Source organism: Saimiri boliviensis, chromosome 2 (genome assembly GCF_048565385.1).
Source record: "Saimiri boliviensis isolate mSaiBol1 chromosome 2, mSaiBol1.pri, whole genome shotgun sequence".
Taxonomy (NCBI): domain Eukaryota; kingdom Metazoa; phylum Chordata; class Mammalia; order Primates; family Cebidae; genus Saimiri; species Saimiri boliviensis.
The window spans coordinates 123,629,890-123,652,554 of NC_133450.1; the positions used below are offsets into that span (position 1 = coordinate 123,629,890).

General features: G+C 41.0%; 1 protein-coding gene across 1 annotated transcript in view; it reads left to right on the forward strand.

The window, feature by feature from the left end:
- Positions 1-294: 294 nt before the first annotated feature.
- The window catches only part of RAB27A (RAB27A, member RAS oncogene family), a 61,103-nt gene continuing 38,732 nt past the window's right edge, over positions 295-22,665 (forward strand). The window contains exon 1 of the mRNA XM_003935593.4: positions 295-383. The gene's annotated coding sequence lies outside the window, so the exon portion shown is untranslated. The remainder of the gene's footprint in view (positions 384-22,665) is intronic.

The following is a 22,665-nucleotide window of genomic DNA, read 5'->3' on the forward strand; positions in this document are numbered from 1 at the left end:
AACACCAGAAGAAGTTAATAAAGCCTCCCTCTGTCTGAGAGGCCAGTCGAATTGGAACCTGGTAAGCTTGAAAGGGGCAAAAATCACTTGACTGGTCTGTAGTGCCATATGACGAACAGCTGAGACTAATTAGCTGGATTGTGGGTTTTTACAGCGATGCCTGTTTTGAAAGTTGATGGAGCGAACTGCTTTTCAAAAGGCTCTTTTGAAAAACTTTTGTAAGTAGGCCATTCTGACTTTAATATTTTTCTTTGTCTTAACGTTAGATAAAAAGTAACCTTCCTGAAGAGGACATGTGATTGGAAGTTGTCAATTGTTGAAGTCTTGGTAACTCCAGTCTCTAACGTTTTAGAAAATAACAAGCGTTTCTCTACCCTCTCAAGGTATGGTTTTGTATTTATCTTTTCTTTTCTTTTGGTAGTGGTTTTGAGCTCTGTCATGTCAATTTTCATGTGCTTAAATTACGTGCAATTTAACATAAAATACCATTGCACATATTATTTTTAAACTAAAGACTTCACGATGTCTGCTGAATTTCTTGGGATTAGTTTGAAAAGTGTGTTTTCGGTGACCAACGAGTGAGTATGCATACTGACTGCATTCTTCCTTTCTTTTCTGTACTCGAATAAAGTAATGTAGGTTTTTATTTTCAGGTAATATGTTGAATATGAGAGCTAATTAAGACATTGACTTATTCTGAGAGTCTTGCTTATCCTCTGAGGGTTGTTTGACAAAAATTTAAGCTTATTGGTGTTTTGTTTTTGATGGTGTTAATAGCTTTTTTTTTGAGACAGAGTCTCACTCTGTCACCGAAGCTGGAGTGCAGTGGCACAATCTCGGGTTACCGCAACCTCTGCCTCCCAGGATCAAGAGAGTCTCCTTCTTCAGCGTCCTGAGTAGCTGGGACCCCGCGCTATCATGCCTGGCTAATTTTTGTATTTTTAGTAGAGACAGGGTTTCACCATCTTGGCCAGGGTGGTCTAGAACTCCTGACTTCAAGTGATTCACCTGCCTTGGCCTCCCAAAGTGCTAGGATTACAGGCATGAGCCACTGCACCTGGCCTAATAGTGTTAGTAGTTTTAGTGGAGGACTGTAAATGTGTATTTTAGTATAAGGTTTATTTCTTCTAGAAATTAAATCTTTTTTAAAACTAGTGTTAATTCTGTTAGGTTTGATAATGGTGTTGTTGTTATGCAAGGAAATGTCCATATATTTTAGAGACGCAAAGTGAAGTATGCCGGAGTGAAAGATCTGGTTGGTGAGTGTGATGGGAGGTTTCGTTATAGAATTCTCTCTACTTCTAGATATTGTATTAGTTTACTAGAGATACCATAACAAAGTACCATAAACTGGGTAGCTTTAAAACTGTGATTTTAAAACCAGAAATGTGTTGCCTCACAGTTCTGGAGCCTGAAATTCCAAGGTCAAGATGTCATTGGGTTGGGTTCCTTTTGAGGACTGTGAGGGAGAATCCGTTCCAGGCCTTACTGCTTAGCTGTGGATGTCTGTCTTTTCCCTGTGTCTTTTCATGTCATCCTCCTTGTGTTCATCCTCCTTGTCTTTGCATGTCATCCTCAACTGTGTTCACAGTTCCTCTGCTTGTAAAGAGACCATTAGGATGGATTAGGACCTACCCTAATGACCTTTTTTTAACTTGATCGCCTTTATAAAGGTCCTAGCTCCAAAAATCATTGTATTCTGTGGTACTGGGAGTTAGGGCTTCAACATGTGAATTTTAGGGGAACACAATTCAATCCATAACTGGCATGTTTGAGAAGTTTCATAATGTGACATTTTAAAGATTTGCCTCAAAATGCATGCAGTAAACATTTCTTAAGCCCAGTGCCTGGACTGTGCTGGATATTGAGTGTGTGAAGATGCATAAGACATGGTTTCTGCCCACTAACCCATGGTTTAATCAAATATAGGGATCTAACTTTGTGAATGTGTATGTGTTTACTTATTGCTTCCATTGAGGTGTGTGTCCCTGGAGGCACAATCAGGGTCCTGACACATGGACAGCTTAATGTCCTACAAGAGACACCTGGAGCCCGGGCGCGGTGGCTCAAGCCTGTAATCCTAGCACTTTGGGAGGTGGAGGGGTGTGAATCACCAAGGTGAAGAGTTCAAGACCAGCCTGGCACACAGTGAAATCCCGACTCTACTGAAGACAGAAAACTTAGCTGGGCATGGTGGCGTGCACCTCTAGTCCCAGTGACTTGGGAGGCTGAGGCTGGAGAATTGCTGGAACCCGGGGTGCAGAGGTTGCAGTGAGCTGAGATTGTGTCACTGCATTCCAGCCTGGGTGACAGAGTAAGACCTTGTCTTAAAGAAAAAAAAAAGACACATGGAAGGGCTCCCTTCCCCTGAGCTCCCGTAAGCATTGGTTAAGAGAATGGAAGGATGTAATGTTCACCTAGTCCATTCTCCTCATTTCACAGATGAAGCAATTGAGGCTCAGAAGTGCTAAAGTCATTTGCTGATTTGTATTAGTGCCAAGGCATCCTTCAGGGTGGCTTCCATTCCAGCCTGCTGACCAAACAGTACATTATTTTGTTTTCTTTGCCACAGACTCATGCTTTTCACCTGGGAAGGAACCCCCAAGCCCCATTATGAGAAGTCACTGTGGGAAAGAGCCTTGATAAAAAATTGACATTCTCTGTCAAGATACTTGGATCATAAATACAAAAAAAAAAAAAAAAAAAGATGTTTTGGGGATTAAAGTTTACTCCTGAGGACATTTATCCTTAGAGTGAAGTTGGATTTAATACATTCCAAAGGAGTTTACCCACTTCTTGGCTACTTTCTCTGTCTCGTACCACTTTCTCTTTGTCCCTTCTAGAAATAGTGTTAGGTCGTAGAGATATGACCCTGCAGCCGTAAGAATACAAACAACCATTTTTTCTTCTTTCTTGGTGCTTCTGCTGCCCACAGGACAGGAACTGTAGCAGAAAGGGACGCTCTGATGAAACTTTGCTGGCTGGCAGGTTGGCGCCATGGCAACTAGGCTGCCTCTCTGCGACTGTTTCTGCTTCCTCCCTCTCTGGACCCGTTGTACCTATGTGCTCAAACTGGAAACTGCCTTCTCCCTGCCTCCATTTCTGTTTTAACTCCTTAGAACTAAGGCTACTTGAGATATCTGTTCATGGTTTGCTATTATTCCTTTCTTCCTCCCTTTGAACCTGTTTGATTTAGAGCCAGAGCTGAGGCTATGGCATATGTGATAGCTGATGAGTCATATGAAGCCCATTAAAAACAAAAGCTGATTATCACAGGAGGGGAGCCATTATTTATTTGCACTGTCTATGCAACAGCACGTTTTCTTGTACACTTCTGGTGTTACTGCAGCATGGCTGGGACCCTGACCTCTTAGCTGAGGATCCATGGTGTAGGCTAGGGGGCAGGTAGGGGAAGTGGGTGATGAACGACATGGGGCACTGATTGAGAGATAAGCTAGCTTTGCTGCTACTTCTCTGGAGGCAGAAGCTGCTTTGCTCAAACACGGTTATAAATCATCGTTTCAACAGCTGAGAGCATCCATTTTTTGTTGTTTTTCTTGTTTTATACTCTGGCTTCCTTTCTTGATGACATAATCTAAGCTGGAATCCTTTAGCTGTCCTTTAGCTAGATGGTAAATCCAGCAAATAGCTAGATGGTAAATCTTTTCATCCAGCAAATAGTGAATGGATCCACCATTTTCATACGGAGAAGGTCCAGACCACTTCAAGTGTGTACCTCTGTGCTGTGGCAACTGAGCCAGCTTGTGGACCATCACTGCCTGAAAAAACTCCTTCCTAGTGTTTTTCTTGGATCTCTTGGTGCTGCTTATATTTTTGTTCTCTCTTCACTCTAAATGTCCGTCTCTTTTTTCCCATAGCCTCAGGAAATACAATCATGTTGATGACACTAGAATTCATAGCTATCTTCTTCTTAGCTATGAATTCTAGTGTCATCAACATGGTCTGTTTTCCAAATGCCAGTTAAACACAACTTACTTGATGTCCCTCAGACATGAGAGGCATTTAACTGGTCGTGTACTGTACAGTATAATGTGGTTGTTGAGAGTGTGTCTGAGTTCAGATCTTGGTTCTGCCACTTCTGGCTATGTGACCTTGGGCAAATTTATTAGCCTTTCTGTGCATTGTTTTTTTGTTTTTTTTTTTTTCATCTGCATATTAGGGACCTTATATGGTTGTTGTGAAGAATAAATGAGTTGGTACTTGAAAGGATTTTAAAAAGTGCTCAGTGGTAGTTACAATAATTATCACCTTCTCAAACCATCTTTTTCTTTTTTGGTTAACGATACACCATTTATTTACCAAAGCAAAAGTTTTGGTTCTCTTTAATTTCTGTACTAGTCTGTTAAGAAGTTATGTTGATTTCCATCTTCTAAGTATATCTCAAATTAATCCCTTCTTCTTCATCCCTACCGTCACTGACACAATTCAAACCCTCAAAATCTCTCTCCATATGTCCTAGCCAGTTCAAACTGTTATATCAAAGTACCATAGACTGGGTAGCTTACAAACAACAGAAACTTATTTCTCACTGTTCTAGAGGCTGAAAGTCTGAGATCAGGGTGGCAGCATGCTAGGATTTTGGTGAGAGCTCTCTTCCAGGTTGCAGACACTGGACTTTGCACTGTATTCTCACAAGGCAGAAAGACAGCTCACTGGCCTCTTCTTAGAGGTGCACTAATCCCCTTCATGAAGGACCTATCCTCCAAATCTAGTTACTTCCCACGGACCTACCTCCTTAGACCATCACGTTGGGAATTAGATTTCAACATACAAATTTTGGGGAGACACAAACATTCAGTTGGTTACATTAGAGCCTCCTGTTGCTCTATGTGCATTCTCCATGTGGCTGCCATAGAGATCTTTCTAAGGCACACATCTCATGCTCCTTTCCTGCGTAAAAAGCCTGTGCTGGCCTTCCCTTGCCCAGAGGGTGACACACAAACTTTTTAGTACCATGTCACAGTCCTTTTAGTCCTAGGTCTCAAACAGTTTCCCATGTTTTCAGCTTCTGTTCTAGACACATTCTCCCTGACCTCCATGGACCCCTCCAGCCATGTCCACTGCTGAGGTCCTTTAATGCATTTTAAGTAACCTTAGCCTCTTACACCTTTGTAAGTGCAAACCCTCAAATCCTTACCCACCTGCATCAGTCAGCCCAAGACATGTTCCTTTCTGATGGATTTAAACCTGGTCTATTACTATAATAATAATAATAATAAAAAATATTGAGACGGAGTCTTGCTCTTTCACGAGGCTGGAGTACATTGGCACAATCTTGGCTCACTGCAACCTCGGCCTCCCAGGTTTGAGTGATTCTCCTGCCTCAGCTTCCTGAGTAGCTGGGACTACAGACGGGTGCCACCATGCCCAGCTAATTTTTGTATTTTTAATAGAGACAAGATTTCACCATGTTGGCTGGGATGGTTTTGATCTCTTAACCTCGTGATTCACCCCCCTTGGCCTCCCAAAGTACTGGGATTACAGGTGTGAACCATCGTGCCCAGCCATTTTTTTTTTAAAAAAACTTAAACATCGGGCATTCCTTACCAAATTCCATAAAAAATCAGTTATGTGTTTTGGACTGGTGTCAAGAAGGATTTGCTTGTAGTTTCTGTTATCTTTAAAGGAGAATGCTTATTTGGCTGACATGTGAGGTAAAGTCCTTCCCCACACTATCCTGTGCACTGTGTAATTTTAGTCCATTCACAGTTGTCACTTGTCTCTCTGTGTGCCTGGTCAGTCATACTCTGACTTCAGTCCTTGGGTCAGATGCCCCTAAGTGAAGTTTTTCTAGTTCCCTCTTTAGGCATCGTGGGCTCCTTCTCCTCCCTCTGGTGCTGTCTCCCCAGCCTCCCATCTCACTGATGGCTTGTGCATACTTCTTTTATAGTTCCCCTGTCACTGCATTTTCTTTGGGCATTTCCACAAACAGCTTACCTGTTAGGCTATTGCTCTTTTAGAGCCACATTCTTGGTTCTTAGTGTAGTGGCATATCCACAATGCTTGTTTGTTAGGTGTTTCAGTGATATGCTTATAAATTGTTCCCCAAATTTCAGTCATTCAAACCAGGCTCTCACCCTCCTCAGTGGCATGAAGCTTCACTAGCATATCTTTGGATTATTGGTGGAGGCCAATTTACTTATCAAACCTCATTTAAAATTGTTAACAGCTTTGGATAGGTATGTGTATGCTGTTCTGCATTTAATTTTGCACTTAATTTGCATTTAATTTATATTTGAAGGACTTTTAATATATATTTTTTGGAAAATACTTTCATATGTGTTGTGAACACTACAACTCTTTCCACATCCTCCTATGTTTTTTCATGTTTTGATAGCTCATTTCTTTTTAGCGCTGAATAATTTGACTTGTCTGAATGTGCCGCAGTTTATTTATCTATTCAGCTACTGAAGAACATCTTGTTGCTTCTGAGTTCTGGCAATTAGGAATAAGGCTGCTATCATACATATCTGTGTGCAGGTTTTTGTGTGGACGTGAGTTCTCCCTTCATTTGGGCAAGCACCACAGAGTATGATTGGATTATATGGTAAGAGTAAGTTTAGCTTTGTAAACAACTGCTTATAACTGTCTATAACAAAGGGGTTGTACCGTTTTATATTCCTACCAGCAGTGAAGGAGAGTTCCTGTTCTTCTCCATTGTCAGCTGCATTTGATATTGTCAGTGTTTTGGATTTTGGTCATTCTGATAGGTATATAGAAATATCTCATTCTTACTTTAATTTGCATTTCTCTAATAACATATGATGTTGAACATCTTCTCATATGCTTATTTGGCATTTGTATATCTTCCTTTGTGATATTTGAGAATATTTTTCAAGACACTAAAAATACATAAATAGATGATGAAATATACATGTACATGGGTAGGTAAATTAAACATCATGAACATGTCAATCTTCTCAATTTGATCTATAGATTTAAGCAAACCCAATACAAATCCCCATATGTTTTTTGAGGAACTCAGATGGAAGTGTGAAGGGTCAAGTATGTCCATGGTAAGGTGGCTGCCAGTCCTACCAGATATGAAGTTACATGTTAGGGTCATAGTAATTAAGGCATTGATGGCATTGGCCCAGGGATGGTCAAAATGACCAGTGGAACCAAATGGAAAGGTTCATTCATTTATTGCTTATCACTGGGGAAAGGATAATTTTATTCAATAAATGGTAAATAAATGCATACCAGCCTGGGCAATGGAACGAGACTCTGTCTTGAAGAAAAAGAACCCAGTAGAAAAATAGAAAGAATACAAATGTGCCATTTTAATAAGAGGAAACTAAATGGCCAAGAAGTTAATAAAAGATGCTCACACTCATTAGCACTCAGAGAAATGTGAATTTAGATCACAATGTTGCCATTTTGGGAAGTCTGACAACAAACCACATGTTGGTGAAGACATGAAGTTGGGAGTATAAAACAGCTATATTGTACAGCAATTTGACATTATCTTGTATACTGACCATGTATGTATAGGTATAGCCCAGGAATTTCATGCTGTGACACCTACCTTAGAGGAGATGATCTCCCCCTGGTGTGCAATGAATTGGTTCAGATGTTTTGAGATGTTGAACCACTTGTCCCTCAGGGTGCCTGGGCAAGGCCTGGCCTTTCTGGGGCCCTCAGACCTATTGCCTTTGATCAAGAGCATGTGCCCTAGTAGGGCATACAAATATCATGAACAAGGTTGGAAAGCAATTTTCTAGAGAAACTCTTGCTGGTGTACATTAGGAGACATGCATATACATATAGCAGTGTGAAATGAGAACAAAAACATTTTAGACTTGGTATAGTTAGTGAATTCTCCTTCTCAGAAAACCCAGATACATTATGTAATTAGAGAAGGGTTTTAACCTCTTATTTCTTAGTGTCAGTGAAACATGAGAATCAGTGAAACATTAGCAACATTAGAGGGGCAGAGAAGGAGCAGAGGAAAATGATACTACTATTCCTCTCAACTGTGTGTTTTCTTTTCTTTTCTTTTCTTTTCTTTTTTTTTTTTTTTTTGAGACTGAATCTCACTGTATCACCCAGGCTGGAGTGCAGTGGCATGATCTTAGCTCACTGCAACCTCTGCCTCCCCTGTTCAAGTGATTCTCGTGCCTCAGTCTCCTGAGTAGCTGGGATTACAGGCCCCCACCTGTACGCCTGGCTAATTTTTGTATTTTTAGTAGACAGGGTTTCACCACATTGGCCAGGCTGGTCTTGATCTCCTGACCTCAAGTGATCTACTGCTGTTGGCCCCCCAAAATGCTGGGATTACAAGCATGAGCCACCACGCCCGGCCAGTGTGTGTTTTCAATGACATACACGCAGATGGGTGGTAGATGATGATGGGCAAGGCCTAAGTTTCGAATCTGAGGTGGTGACTATTGCAGGCTCCTAAGAGGAGTGAATGATGTGCAGGTACAGGACATCTAGCTGTCTTCGCTGACATTTCCTTTTTACTCGCTGCCCGATAAAGAACTTTACAACAGGGAGATAGTATCTGGAGACCAAGTTTAATCAGAACAGCAGGGACTGCCCATCATGTCCTGTGTAACTTAGTTTGGCTGAGAGCGTCCTGCTGTTATCCTTGGTTTTGTTCATGCTGAATTAACAGCATGTTCCCTCTTCTGTGGCTTGTGCAGTCATGGCCTTGCTTTTGGAACTTTCACTCTTGGTACTCTGCCTCTGTCTCAAGGACAGAGGTAAATGTGGGCCACAGGAAATGGGGATGATTTTCAGGCATTTCTCAGTGATGCGGCTTTGAGGATCTCTCACCCTGAACCTGCCCTAATCCAATCTCATTGTCTTTCTCTTCCAAAGATCTGATGCCACTCACAAACAGCTTATGCCCACTCCAACTCTTTCCTTCCCCCACTTCAAATGTCCTGCTTCTGTCTGCAACATTATTTTGATCTCCTGGCCACTTAGATTGTATTCTTTGGTGTTGTCCTTTTCTACCCAATGTGGAACTCTGTTCCTTAAAATTAGTGTCTCTTGCATCCCCTTCTTCCCATTCCTATGCGGCTGTGTTCATCTAGGCTCTCATCTGCAAGGAGTAAGAGTGACAAGGGACAGCTGTCACCATGACCCCACTTAAATTTTCTCATGGCTAAGTTTTGAACTTTGAACGTAGAATCATAAAGCATAGAGTGTTTCTGTTGGAGAGAGACCATTGAGGTCAAACCTCTTATTTCATATTTGAGAAAACAAGGCCTGCAGAGGGATGGTGACCTATGCTGGGTCTACGCAGAGGGTGGCAGAGGAACCCCATATATCAATGGATTAGTCGTCCTGCTCTCCTTAGCTTGCCACATTACGTCATGAACATTCCTTTGAGTTTACAGCCAATTTTGTACTTAGAGGATTATATCTTACTCACATTTATATTCTTTGAAATGATTAGCAAGCCTCCTCATTACTTGTTAAATTGAAGTCAAAACATGCCCTTGCATGAAACATGCTGTGTATCCTAGTCCTCATTATCTAGGTAAATCCTGCCTGGCTTTGAAGAAGGTGCTCAGCTCAGGTCCTGGCTCTTGCTTTGAGTCATAGTCAGATTGCTCCCTCTTTCTTTCTTTTTTGAGACAAGGTCTCACTCTGACCAGGCTGGAGTGCAGTGACACAATCATGGCTCACTGCAGCCTTGAACTCTTGGGCTTGAGTGATCCTCCTACCTCAGCCTTCTGAGTAGCTGGGACTGCTGGCACAGGCTACCTCACCTTGCTAATTTAAAAAATTTTGGTGGGGGGGACCGAGTCTCGCTCTGTCACCCAGGCTGGAGTGCAGTGGTGTGATCTAACGGTGTCTCATTATGTTGCCCAGGTTGGTTTGGATCTCTTGGGCTGAAGTGATCCTCCTACCTCAATCTCTTGAATAGGTGGGATTATAGGTATGAGCCTCCATGCTGGATAGATTGCTTCCCTTTTCTGACCTCCCAGGCTCTACTTGACTTGTAAAACAACCATCTTACATGTACCAAGTAGTTTGCAGTTTACAAAATGCATTTCGTGTAATGTACCCTTTAATCCTTCCAATAATCTTGTTAGATAAATATTCCCATATTGAGGAAACGGTTGGGGGAAGCTGCCTGGCTCACCACAGTTGACATAGCTAGGAAGGAAGTAGCAGAGTTCAGGTCTTTTGACTTCACTTTTGATACCTTGTGCTGGCCGATCCATGTGGTGTACCAGCTGTTTTTCTCTCTGATAATACTGTCTTATCCATCCTTTTTTGTAAATTAGTACATCATTCTACCTCACCCTGATTACCAGCTTCTGTAAGAGAGTGGCTGGATTGTATGTTTCTTGGCCATTCATAGTTGCTAGTGAGGGAATGTGTTCTCTTTCCGGGTCCGTGAGGGGGCGTAGTTTTAAGGTCAAGAATTTCCCAGCACCATGCCCCCATCCCATCTTTCTCCATCCAGGAGATTTAACAGTTTATGTTTGAATTTCGCGGACTCAGGAGGAAACTAAAAGTCAATCACCCCAGTGGAAGTTTAAAGGAACTCCTTTCATTGGCCAGAGGAACTTGGGAAGGTGGGAATTTCTCCCAGGATAAGTTCCCCTGCTTCTTCACCCACGCAGAATTTCCAGCTTTTTGAAATCCCCTCCTACACGGTGGGAGCTCCCTTTCCCATTTGGGATTTTTCCCCTCTGGAATCCCCTTCCAAACTCTTTGTGGAAGTCTTTATCTTCTTTTCCTTTACTTCTCTTTTCTCTACCTAAATAAAATCAGCTTTCTACAACACTTCTTGGGTCTGATATTTACCTTTACAAGCATACGGTGAACCTGCAGGGGTCCCATCGCTTATTATTTTAAAAATTGAAGGCCAAGAACCCACAGCATTCTCTCAGGGAAGCTGTGCCTCATCAGCAACCCCCCAAAAACCCGGTTACACTAGTACAGTACTGGATAGGTAGTAATTGCTTACCAAATACTGTTGAATTGGAGGCAAATATGGTTTAATTATCAAAAAAACACAGCTATCAGTGGAGTCCTAAAACACTTTTTGAGTGACTTCTAAATAAAATTGGCAGGAAACAGAGGGAACCAGTGAAAGGAAAAGGCTATTAGAGGAAGCAGATGGTAGAAAAAAAATGAGCATTTGAGTGACAGCTGGCCAGTTGTCTCTCCAGTGGTAAGGGATAGTGGACAAGCAATACACAAAATGAGACTCTTCAGGAAATATGCAACTGGACCTGAGAGATGAGACACGCCCATGAGGTGGGAATGGGGTAGTTAAACGTGGCATATGATGTGTACAAGTTAGCCAAAGCATTCATTCAAATGAAGAAACATTTGAATACCCCGAGGAGGCTGGATGTATGGGAACAGGCTTCCAGGGTGAGAGTGAAGCGGATAGATAGGTAGTTTGGTTTCAGTTTTTGATTGTTCTGTTAATTACTGGAGCCATGAGAAAAGGGATATAAGTAGGTGAGGATGTTGCCGTTGAAGCAACTTATCTTCCCTTTCTTCTACTATGCACTGTCAATAGACCCTCGGCCCTGAGCCATGGCAGTCAGAAGTGAAGGAAAGAAAAATAACTGCTCATGTCATCTGTGCATGGAGGTGTATAGCGATGAGCAACTTGCCGAATTTTCTGGTACTCCTTCCTTTAGCATATTCTCGTGCATTTTCCCCATCAATCAAAGAGATGATTTAAAAATTCTAATACTTGGACAACTAAATTGTTCCAACTCTGCCTTTTCCCAAAAGGGTCCCAAAAATCCATAGACATAAGCCCCAGATTTTGGTTTGGAAAGTCGTGCTGCATTTTATCTTTATGTTTGGGCTGCTCCTGATTTCATAAATATTTTATGCCTGAATGAAATGTAAAACCTCTTCCACTATAATACATGTGAAAAATGTCCAATTTCCTAATAGTAGAAGCCAACACATTTTGTTTTGTGAGTTTCTGTCTCCTAAAGAGAACATACGATGGAGGCCTTTTAGATTAGAAGTAACAGAGTATTAATATCTGTACCTTTCTGTGTCAGAATTTTTCAGTTTAGAACTGTAGTATAAGAGCTAACAAAATGTATATCTAAAATGCTTGCAAGCATCAGAAATTAATGGAAATTATTTCAAACTAAAAATTATAATTTCTATACAGAATAATTTTCTCTATCATGTGCTATGCTGTAGATTCTATTTATTTCTTGGACTATAAAACTATATATAAATATATATAGTTTTAGAGTGATGTATCTGGGAAAGTAGATTAGTACCATTGAGGCTTATTGTTAGATGTGTTGGTTTATTTTTATGTGATAAGCAAATATATATAGGAAAGTAATAAAAATATCATTATAATATTGCCTTCTTTAAAAAATAGGAAAGTATTTCTCAAGGTGAAAACTCTACTTACAGACTTTTGCAGCCAAAGTTGTTGGTGTGTAAAGGCTAACGTTATGCTTTAAAACATGGACATACTAAAACGTGATTGTAGAACTAAGACAGTGATTTTCATGTGTTGCTTCTGGATCATTTTTTTCTTTCTCCTTTATAGTTCTCTCTCTCTCATGCAGAATCTCATTTCACTCTCATTTCAAAAATTAAGTGTAATATTACTTGTTTTTGCAATTTCCCCTGAATACTCAAACATAGTTTCTAAAGATTTAGTTAGTGTTTATCAATTATCCATGTTGTAAACATGTGGATACTTACATCTTCATGGTTTGTGCTCCTCTTGTCTACAATTTCCTTTATCCACTTGGCTTGTTCTCTTGCAGATTCATAGTCTCTTTGCTAACACAAAGTCTTTACTTCTGCGTTAGTAAATCTGTATTGAGGTTTATTCCCCTGCTCTTTTTTTTTTTTTAAACAAGGCTCTTGTTCTTTCTGAGTGGCCTGCTTATTTTAGCCCTTAAATTCTTAACCTCTAGGCTTCAAATATCCTTCTCAGAGGTATGTTAAGAAAATAGGAGCTTTTGGCCGGGTGCAGTGGCTCACGTCTGTAATACCAGCACTTTAGGGGGCCGAGGTGGGTGGGTCATGAGGTCAAGAGATCGAGACCATCCTGGCCAACATGGTGAAAACCCGTCTCTACTAAAAGTAAAAAATTAGCTAGGTGTGTTTGGCATGTGCCTGTACTCTCAGCTGCTTGGGAGGCTGAGGCAGGAGAATTGCTTGAACCCGGGAAGTGGAGGTTGCAGTGAGCCAAGATTGCACCACTGTACTCCAGCCTGGGTGACAGAGTGAGACTCTCTCAAAAAAAAAGAAAAGAAAAAGAAAATAGGAGCTTTATTTTCATAGATGGCCTTATCCCAGGCTTAGCTGAGGACAGAGACAAGGTATGGCCTTGGGGGACTAAGTTCTAACCTGAATGCTTGGCTTTTCATCTTCTTAGAGCAAGAAGAGGTAACTTAGTGAAGGAACCTGGTTGGAGCCTTTCTCTCTCTCTCTCTCTCTCTCTCTCTCTCTCTCTCTCTCTCTCTCTCTCTCTCTCTCTCTCTCTCTCTCTCTCTCTCCCCCTCTCTCTCCCTCTCTCTCCCTCTCTTTCCCTCCCTCCCTCCCTCCCTGTCTCTCTCCCTCTCTCTCTCTGTCTCTCCCTCTTTCTCTCTCTCTCTCTCTGTCTCTCTCTCTCTCTCTCTCTTTTTCTTTTTCCTGAGACAGAGTCTTCTTTCTCTGTCAGCTAGACTGGAACACAGTTGCATGATCTTGGCTCACTGCAACCTCTGCTTCTCTGGTTCAAGCTATTCTTCTGCCTTAGCCTTCTGAGTAGCTGGGATTACAGGTGCCCACCTCCATGCCTGGCTAATTTTTGTATTTTCAGTAGAGATGGGGTTTCACCATGTTGGCCAGGCTGGTCTCGAATCCCTGACCTCAGGTAATCTGTCTTGGCTTTCCAGAGTGTTGGGATTACAGGTGTGAGCCAACACACCCAGCCAGTTAGGGAGCCTTTCAAACTCGATGGGCAGAATAGGGGAAAGCAAGTCGATCGAATAAATTGCTGTAACTTAGAAGGTTAGAAGAGTTTCTCTGGCTTTCGATAAAGCAACAACTACTATGGGTCTTTGTGTGTGTGTGTGTGTGTGTGTGTGTGTGTATATATATATATATATTTCAATAGCTTTTGGGGTTTTTCATTGCATGAATGAATTATTTTATTTTATAGATATTTTTTGAGATGACATCTCGCTCTGTCACCCAGGCTGGAGTACAGTGGTGCGTTCTGTGTCAGTGCAACCTCTGCCTCCTGGGTTCAAGCCATTCTAGTGCCTCAGCCTCCAGAGTAGCTGGGATTATAGGTACGTGTCACCCCTCCTGGCTAATTTTTGTTATTTATTTGTTTATTTATTTATTTTATTTTATTTTATTTTATTTTATTTTTTTGAGACGGAGTTTCGCTCTTGTTACCCAGGCTGGAGTGCAATGGCACGATCTCGGCTCACCGCAACCTCCGCCTCCTGGGTTCAGGCAATTCTCCTGCCTCAGCCTCCTGACTAGCTGGGATTACAGGCAAGCGCCACCATGCCCAGCTACTTTTTTGTATTTTTAGTAGAGACGGGGTTTCACCATGTTGACCAGGATGGTCTCGATCTCTCGACCTCGTGATCCACCCGCCTCGGCCTCCCAAAGTGCTGGGATTACAGGCTTGAGCCACCGCGCCCGGCTATTTATTTATTTTAGTAGAGACGGGGTTTCACCATGTTGGCCAGGCTGGTCTCAAACTCCTGGCCTCAAGTGATCTGCCTGCCTTGGCCTCCCAAAGTGCTGGGATTACAGATGTGAGCCACTGTACCGTGCCACTTGGATGAATTATATAGTGGCCAATTATGAGATTTTAGTGCAGCCATCACCTGAATAGTGTACGTTGTACTCAATATGTAGTTTTTATATCCCTCACCACCCTCCCCCAGATCTTTTCTAGCTACTGTTACTGTGGGTGCTAATGAACTGGGTTGTCCGACCTGGTGTCCTTTTGAATTCTTGGAATGCTCTCCCCCTGAGACTCTCAGATCCATAAACAACTCCCGCCTTTGCAGACCTGTTCCTGAGTCTCTTGTTGTTAGACCGTGATGTGACTTTGAAAACTTGTCTGGAACCTTCCTTTGTACTTAATCCCTGTGGGTTGATTTTGTGCCCTAACATGAAGCCAGGTAGGGAATGCCAGGGGTTTCTCTGTTCCCTCTTCCCCATTCCCCTTTCTCCTTCCTTGGAACTTTCTAATAAGCAAGAGTACTTTCATATAAAACACTCCTCATGACAGCCATTAGCTGAGCATAATATTAGAAATTCTTCTGAATTCATAGAAAATCAAGTTAGTAGAGAAAATCTGAAGTTTTACTTTGATCAGTATTTAAAAAAATTGTGTACCTCTATGCTCTTTTGTGCTATAATTTAGTATGAAGTGGCTTCTGATACAGCACAAAATAATATATGCTCAGTTATCTTAAGGTTGCTATACCAATATTTCATTGTGTTCTTTAAACTATATTTTGACTTTTGAGGGTTCCATTCATACCTAGATTTTTGAGCCCATCAGGATTAATCTGGTCATATTTTCTGATGGCCTCAAGGTGTCCTTGTAGATACAAGAAAGGATCAATGTAACTGGTTACAAACATCCTCCCAGCACTTTTTCCTCTTATTCCTTTAAGGACACCAGTTTCCTATCCCATGGTCGATGCTGCTGCTTTGTTTCCCTTTTAGGCCATTTGGCCTAGATTTTTCCAGGACTTGATAGCCCAAAGCTCTTCTTTCCCCAAGAATGACCCAATGATGGTTGTTCTCAAGACTCTTCCTACAGCCTCATTTCATTCTCTCAAGCTTCAGATAGCTCCTCTTGCAGTTCTCACCAGGGACACCCAAAGCATTTCAGATTTTCCCTTAACACACACAAAGTGTGTTAAGGTGGTGTCTGAGAGGCGGGATCTTTAGGAGACACTGAATAAAAGAGTGTGGCAGAACTTACTAATGAGCTGTCGACTGAAGTGGTTAGGCAGAGAGGATGTATTTACGGACAAAGCCAAAGGCAAATGAGATGATTCAGAGCTGCAATGTAGGCAGACCTTTCTGCAATGATTTTCCAAATGTGTACAGTGAGGTTCTTCTTATGTCCTTGGTGGGTCTACGAGAGTTGGGGTCTTAACCTTCACTCCTTTCATTAGAATCATTTTGCTGCCATCTATTTTATATGTTGGGGTGCCATGTAAGATTTTATTTGAAGAAACAGTTTTATTGCTAAAGAAAGTTTGCAACCAGTTGGCCCAGAGCAGTTTTCTGAGGCAATGAAAGGTTTGCAATGACATTATATAGGTTTGCTATGTAGGAACTGGCTGTGAAGACATTGATCTGCTATCAAAGGAGGTAGGCCAAACCTGGAATAGCCCTATCACACTTATGCAAGTCCGACAAGAAGCTTCCCAAAGAATAATCTCTACAGCGATCTGTAATAGAATGTTATGGGGCAATGTATTGCGTTCATTCTTCATTGCTCAGCTGGCTGTTGTAACAGGATGAAAGCAAACACATGCTGAAACATGTGCCTGAGGTTTGACTGCCATTTATTAAATGTAGTTCATATGTGCTTCCTTAAATAATTTCACAATAGACAAATGAATCCATTCTGATTAAGAAAAGAAGTCTAGTGTAAATTACAGTCTTCTCAACTAGTAATTATAAGAATTTCAGGTAACATGTATGCACTAAAGGCAGATGTAAGTAACTTCACCAAGTAGCATAAGTAAATAACTTGGAGGTCTCTAAATTTGGTATTTATTTGACTGTATGCTTTTTTAATTCCAGTTTTTTTTTTTTTTTAAAAAAAAAACATAATAGAAAACGTACAGGTGCGGTGGCTTGTATCTGTAATCCCAGCACTTTGGAAGGCTGAGGTGGGCAGATCACTTCAGGTCAGGAGTTCAAGACCGGCCTGGCCAACTTGGCAAAACCTCATTTCTACTAAAAAATACAAAAATTAGCCAGGTGTGGTGGCACAGGCCTTTAGTCTCAGCTGCTCAGGAGGCTGAAGTAAGAGAATTGCTTGAACCTGGGAGGTGGAGGTTACCTGGTGCACTCCAGCTTAGGTGACAGAGTAAGACTCAGTCTAAAAAAAAGACAAAAAACAAACAATAGAAAAAATAAAATTTTAATAAGTTTACAGAACTCTTAAAATATTTTCATGGATCCCAGAGTTTCACAGAACACAAACTGAAAAGCACAGATTTAATGCTTATCAGAATAAAGACTGCAATGTTTATTTTTTATTAGGATTTATATTAATCTTCTATAAGACATTATCTCGGTCTTATTTTCTGAAAATGAATATAATCTAGAAGTTTCAACATAGCTTTCTTAGAAACAGATGAAGCAGCAAAAAGCTAAATAAGGATATATCAGATCAAAAGCCACAACTAACTAGCTTGACTCATATGTGTGTAACTTGCATCCAGCTAACAGGGTATACAGATTGTTTTCACATAATCATGGAGCATTTATTTATAAAACTTAATTCAGGCCGGGCATGGGGGCTTATGCCTGAAATTTCACCACTTTGGGAGGCTGAGATAGGAGGATCACTTGAGCTCAGGAGTTAAAGATCAGCCTGGGCAACATAGTGACACCTTGTTTCTACCAAAAAAGTTAAAGAATTATCCATTTTTGGTGGTGTGCACCTGTGATCCCAGCTACTTAGGAGGCTGAGGTGGGCGGATCACTTTAGCTGGAGAAATCAAGGCCATGGTGAGACATAATTGTGCCAGTGCACTCCAGCCTGGGTGACAGAGTGAGACCCTGTCTCTAAATAAATAAATAATTCCTCTTAAATACCCCCAAATTTGATGTTATGCAGACCACATTTAGTGATCACAATGTAATAAAATGAGAGATGGACAACAATAACAGCAAAAAAGCCAACTGTAATCTGACAGGCTGATCTAGAAACTGGCCTGGCTGTGCATCGTTGTTCCTTGGTCCTTCTGCATAAGCAAACACAAGTCACGCCCCAGTCTATAAACAGCTGCTGATAGAAATGCAAGCAGTCATTTCTGAGACTGCATACTGAATAATAGGTGAAATAAGGAAAGATTTTGAGAAGCAATAACAAGTATATCTGATTTGACCTTGCCCATTAGGTGAGTTTCCTTTGTGTGTGTGCTTTTCTTCTTTTTTTGGTTCAGTTACTAAAGAATATGATATTTAGGAAACAGTAATTAATGGAGACAGTAGACTTGACAAAGACCAAAAAGACCTGTAGCTGACTGTCTACAGCTTATTGACACCAAATGGAAGAAGCTATGAATCCTAGCATCATCAGTTTAGTGATATTAAAACATCAGGAAAAGCCTTGATTTTTCTGAGCCTAGTTTACTGTTTTTAAAAGAACTAATTGGCATATAATAAACATATTTATAGATAGTGATATTTTAAACCCATGACCTATTTGTATCAGAATGCTACCTTTCCATTAACATTATGGTGAAACCCAAACTGGCACAGTATTAAGAAGCATTTGGGTTTCCAGAATGGCTCTTTAACCAGGCTTTGCAGGGGAAAAACTATTCCTGATTGGAAAAGTGGGAGTCCCTGAAGACACAGCAGCATTATGAATTTATTGAGGAGCGTTGAACACCTTGAAGTTGACATAGCAACACATTGTGTTACAGGAAAAGCACTGGCGTTGTTAGTTTAATGTCAGTTTATGCACATGGAAACTGGAATTGGCAATAGCGCCTGGAGATGAGGGACAGAAAAGCCGGAAGAAGAAAAAGACATAGAGACGCTGTGGCACCCAGATGATGGTTGGAAGTGAGGTTGTTGGAACACAGCATGGGGTGTGGTAGGGCGGATTTTTGCCTATGGAAATGAAAATCAGCTGTGAGGAGATAGAAGTCCTGTGTGCTTTAGTATGCCTCCATGGACCTAAAGAACATATTCTTGTGGGCAGAGAATGTATCTGCTTGAATGTGATTAGTGCATATGAGGGTGTGAGGTAGGCAGGAAAGAGGAGGTGTGAAGCCATATCTGATGTATCTTAGTACTCTTTTTAAGTATCTCTGTGCCAAACTGGGGGTTCAGCTTAGCTTTTGGAGTAGGAGCCCTCACCATTCACAAGCCTGCATGCATGCAGTTTCAGCATATCTCATTACAGAAAAGTTACAGTATGATTTGTGCCCTTCGTTTATCAAGTCGGGAGCATGTTTATAATATACAGTAAAAGTCATTCTAGTAAAACAAGAAAAATAACATCTTAGCATGTACATGATTCCATCTGGAAAGGCAGGGTGTTATATATTCTGGAAACCATTTCTTTCTGGGGTAAATAAATATGGAGTACTCATATGCTCATTTTTTAAAAAGTCAGTGATAAATGAACTCCTCTCTTCTCCAGTTACTGCCAACTCAGGGATTTGTCTAATTGTTTCTATTATTCGGACAGTCATTCTCAACAGGTCTGGCTTCTTCTAGTTCGTTGTTTTTCTTGGAAGGAAGGAAGGATCATTGCTCTCTCAGAAAGCAAATAGTTTGCTTTTTGAATTGGTGTGTTTCCCTGACAGATTAACATCTTTCCTGTGCTGCAGCAAACAAAAACTTGAGGCAGGTGAGATGCAAGAGGGGAGTCAGGCTGTGTTGGTCAAAGGCTTTCCATGCGTGTTGCAAGTTTTTTGTTTTTTGTTTTTTTTTTGAGACGGAGTTTCGCTCTTGTTACCCAGGCTGGAGTGCAATGGCGCGATCTCGGCTCACTGCAACCTCCGCCTCCTGGGTTCAGGCAATTCTCCTGCCTCAGCCTCCTGAGTAGCTGGGATTACAGGCACGTGCCACCATGCCCAGCTCATTTTTTGTATTTTTAGTAGCGACGGGGTTTCACCATGTTGACCAGGATGGTCTCGATCTCTCAACCTCGTGATCCACCCGCCTCGGCCTCCCAAAGTGCTGGGATTACAAGCTTGAGCCACCGCGCCCGGCCGCGTGTTGCAAGTTTAGGAAGATGAGTCTGGGCAGATGCCTTGACACAAAGATGTTCTGCCTTTTGCAACTTGGAAATTCTCTTTGCAATGCGAAGTCCTTTGAGTGTTACCTGATTTTTTTTTTTTTTTTGGTTTGTTTTTTTTTTAGTGCTATCCGATTTGTAGCAGTGCCATCATTTCTATTTTTTTCTGCCTTTGAGCCTGTGCCCACGAGTTTCATGGCACTCTAACATAACCAAAGCTCTTCATTTTACCTCTTCCGAGCTTGCTAATGTCAGAATCCCTGTACTTACCAGCTGGACTTGCAGATATCCCACCTTCCAGGTACTTAAGTTGTTCCTCTTTTTCATTTTCATAAAGTATTTCCACTTCATTCTTTGAGAGCTTTATAAAGTCTCAGTGTCCTCTTGAAGGTAGAGAGGAAAAAGCAGCAGGCTCAAGCCTGGTTCAAGCCTTAATCTGTCATAATAATAAGAATAGCTATGATTTATTGATCTTCATCAGGCATTTTGCTGCTCACTTTGTACAGGTAGGAGGTGGTGTTCTATTATTTGAATTTACGAGAACTTGACTCTGAAGTCTGTGTTTCCTTGTCTTCTATGTGCTCACAAAAAGCAACCACAGAGTGGGAGCATCCTTTACAGATTTTGCATTTGTACCAAATTCTTGGAAACTGCTCAGCTTCTTGGTGGTGGTAAGAGGCATATTCGGCTATGGGTTGGGCATACTATTGCACTGTGGTGTGTCCATTCTGCGCCTGCTTTCACATTATTTGAGATATTACTAAGCAAACCAAACAGCCACACCTGTTTCCACTGTGTTGGCCATGTTTTATAAATAACATATAGTCTATGCATGCTTTTTTTCTTTTTCTGTTACCCTGTATCTAGAAAGCAAGAGATACTTGTCACAAACTTTAAGTACTATAAGACCCAGGGTTTTGGTGAGTTTACTTTCCATAAATCTCTGTAAACCATCATACTCTGATCCTGAAAGAGCCTTGGGCAACACATCATGTCTTTCGGGTAAATGAGCCAATAGTTTCCATAAATTAAAAAAAAAAAGATATATCATTTGAGCTATTGACAGTGGTCTTGCTGAACCTTTTCTGCTTTCAGGAATCATTTCAATGCCCTCTTGTGTCCTAACATATAGTTGCTTTTATTATTTGCTTACTGTGTTATGTTGGTCACCCACTGAGGTGATAGTAACATTTCAGAAATAGTAGTTGGGCTTATGGACTAAGACTGCCTATTTTTTTCTTCATTCTGGTCTTTCCCTTAAGAAAAATTATGAACATCTGGAAGATGCTGTTAAAAATAAGATATGTTTTAGAAGCATTTAGAAATGTGTGTATATATATTTATATGTATGTGTATATATTTTACATATATACATATATATTTAGATGAAGTATATATATATGTATGTATATATGTATATATGTATATATATATATATATATATATATATATATATATATATATATATGTGAACTCTCACTCTTTTGCCCAGACTGGACTGCAGTGGCGTGATCTCCCATGAACCTCCCTGGTTCCAGCAATTCTCTGGCCTCAGCCTCCCAAGTAGCTGGAACTACAGGCTAATTTTTTTTGGTATTGTTAGTAGAGTCAGGGTTTCAGCATGCTGGTTTTGAACTCCTGACCTCAAGTGATCCGCCTGCCTTGGCCTCCCAAAGTGCTGGGATTACAGGCATGAGCCACCATGCTTGGCCTAGAAATGTATATTTAATTCAGCAGTACTTGCAGATAATTTTATTTTTTGTCTGAAGAACTTGCTATGTTGGAATAGTACCATCTGCTACCAACACTTTGGGAGGCTGAGGCGGGCAGATCACAAGTTCAGGAGATCGAAACCATCCTGACTAACATGGTAAAACCCTGTCTCTGCAAAAATAAAAAAAATAAAAAAAAACATTAGCTGGTGCTGGTGGCACACGCCGGTAGTCTCAGCTACTTAGGAGGCTGAGGCAGGAGAATCGCTTGAACCCAGGAGACAGAGTCTGCAGTGAGCTGAGATCGTGTGATTACACTCCAGCCTGGGTGATAGAGCAAGACTCCATTTCAAAATATTTTTTTAAAAGTTTTCACTACTTTGTTTAAATGGGGGAAATGAAATATTTCTATATAGCAGGTAACATTTATAAGTATTAAGTCAAATGCTATACAACTTACGATCTCAACAGTTTCTAGCCATGAACTTCTCTGCTGCCTTAATAGCACTGTTAAGGAGGGACTTTTGTTATTGTAAAACACCACACATTCATAAGGAACGCACTTATGAATCTTAGGTTATAGGTGCATATAAAATGCAGTTATTGAATATTCTGAATTTAGATAAAATCAAACTCATGTTTCAATAAGAAACAAGGAAGAACTATATTTCTGTTTCCTTCTACTTTTCAAAGCTGTTAGATTTCCATTTCTCTCCACCTGACATTTTACACAAATAAGACAAGCTCTTTGTTTATAACATCATTTTTTCTGCTGTTGATGTATTAGGGAGGGAGAACAATACCTATGCATGTCTAGACCAGAAGTTGAGATGAGTAAACTGCACAGAAGACATAGGCTGTATCCACTTAGGGAAATGGGTCCATGCTGCTGGGCAGTATGCATCTTGCTTCTGTAGTGAGGCTGTGTTTCACTTCAGGGTGTAGGATTGTAATGGTCTGAGAGAGTTGTGGCCAGGGCTCATTTGGTAAATA